Genomic DNA, 2,681 nt, shown 5'->3' with positions numbered 1-2,681 from the left:
CAATGCCTCGTCTAAAAACAAGATCAAAAGTACTATAACAACCTCTCATAACTGTGTCCCATTATTACTGAATATCATTACACCATGACAACAGCGACCACATACACAACTTTCTTTCATCTCATACTCTACCCTCATTGCCAAGCCAAAACTGGTAAGAAACCTCAATAAACAAAACAACAGTCTATATATCCAAACCGAAACTCACAGGAAACAGCAGTAAACAAAACAACAATCTATATAGTTGCAATATACATTCGAAAACTCGTATCATAAGTATCCCGTCTACTCCACCAAAACCGATGACGGCATCACAACAATGCCACAAACAGCCGCACCGCAGCGCGAAAATACCTGCATCACAACACGAAGTACCAGGCCCGGATCGCCACCCGAGGCACAACAACCACATCGATAGTCGTCGCAACTTATACAATCCCATAAACACTGACTTAGTATAACTTCCCGGACAAGAGAACTTACTTAAAACCGCTTTACTAGATCACAACGCAACATATTACATGGATAAACAGATAAGAACTATCATCCATATCAATTCACGGAATAAACATATATCATGAATACACATACAAGTATAACTAGCCATGCCAGATCACCCAAACTATCACTTTTGAATATCATTCCATTAAGTCACCATACACAACATATGACGCATAACACTCAGGTAATGACTTTATAACTATCACACCACACCACTTCTCGTGAGATCAGAACCTCACACAAACATTTATACATATCATAGACCCATAATCATATCAACTAGTCAATCCTTATCACCTAAGTTACCACTTGATAAAGGTTATCTCTCGCCCGAGCTTAACTCGCATGCCCTTCATAACACATTCTCCCATTCGCATAACTATCGCCTCCTGACAAATGTAACCCTACCATTAATATCCAACTACTATCAACTGCCTCCTATAACCACATCGTATATTCCCTTATAACCATACATACCAATCCAGCCACTATAAAATCAACCTCCTTAGAATGACTATCCTTTCTATTAATCATCACCCTTAACCACTAGTGACAACACCACAACACCACCACTGTTCGTATAACAAATCTCTTACACTCACCTCTAAATATCACGGTTCCTTTCCTATCTTCAGTTAAAATCCCAAATATCGAACATCAAATATATCAACAAAATTTACCTTAACATTCCTTCCAATTTTATCCTTAATTGTATCGTCACCCAACTCACCACCAAAATCTCATATCGTGCAAATACTCTACCAACTTTTACTCCCCTTAATTCCTCGAAACTCATGGGTAACATGTTGTTCTGAAACTCCTTTATAACCATTAACTCACACCCTCTCATGATGCCATCACACATTTCCATGATTCCTTAATTTCATGTTCCTTAATTCCAGTCGACGTTTTCTCACCTTACTTTCATCCTTCTCTTCCCTTTACACTCAACAATACCAATTATTAGTTCATCTCCATACTCCTTGTACCTAACTCTCTGGTAATCCGGTTACCTTGTCATTGCTCCAAAACTCAAATTCCTTTATTTCATATCAATATCATCTCACTCTTTCTTACCATGGGTCTTCTCTCATCATGCTATCACTCACACTTGTCACCAATCCGTCCACACAAGCAAAGTTTACTCTTCACTTTTGTTTTTTTTTTCGCCTCTAGAAACTAAAACTCATTTTATATCGTTAATTTCCCGAGGAAAACACATTAGTTTCACCTCTTGATAATACAAATTCCCAAACTCGGCCACTACCTATACATCGCGCATAACTCGATCTCACTATACACCATTCATTTTCAGACCTCTATAATAACCTTCCATCACAATATCCTTAACCAACACAATCCTAACCATCTCTCTCCATAAATCCTTACACATCCCAATTTGCCACTACTCGCATCCCTCATCTCATCCTTTTCATTCTCACGTTCCTTACACTTACATCACCCCTTGCCAATATACTTACCTCACATTACTCAAACTCGCAATTATATCACTCACCACATCTCACAAAATATTCTCCATGCCTCAATAGGCTCATTAACCTGCCTTTTCTTTTTCCACTATCCATCACAACCACATATAACTCCCGTCCTCCCCACCAAACGCATACCCATCATAAGGTGCTACTCTTACATTTTAAGATTGGGTAACTTACGCATCAAGACCAACACATACGTAAAACAAAGCATAAAGAAGCAAAGGAAGGCCCTTCAATTAAATAAGATATGCAACTAGGTAAAAGATATGCATTTGTCCCAAAACAGGGGTCACTAGATCGAGTACAGCCTACTCGATCGAGTAGGTGAAGGTCAGAAGCACGTATAATAAATTACCGGGGTTACTCGATCGAGTAACAAGAGGTGCACTCGATCGAGTAAGGGTTTTGGGCGTGTAACCTATCGTTAGAATCGGAAAAGAACAAGCTATCACTTCCAAGTAGTATCACATAAATATCACTTATGCATCTCAAGTTATATCAGTTTAAAGAAAACTTCTCTATAATCAGACAACATAACTACTTGATTCCTACTTCCAAACAACTTAAACAACAATAAATTAAACAAATCAACTTGATACTCAACTAACCACATGTTACCATCTACAAAAGCCAAACAATAACAACCATCATGATCATATAGTATTCAACTTTACCAATCACGTT

This window comes from Silene latifolia, chromosome Y, assembly GCF_048544455.1.
Source record: "Silene latifolia isolate original U9 population chromosome Y, ASM4854445v1, whole genome shotgun sequence".
In the NCBI taxonomy this organism is placed as follows: Eukaryota; Viridiplantae; Streptophyta; class Magnoliopsida; order Caryophyllales; family Caryophyllaceae; genus Silene; species Silene latifolia.
The sequence above is the reverse complement of the archived record's forward strand: the minus strand, read 5'-3'. Positions refer to the sequence as shown.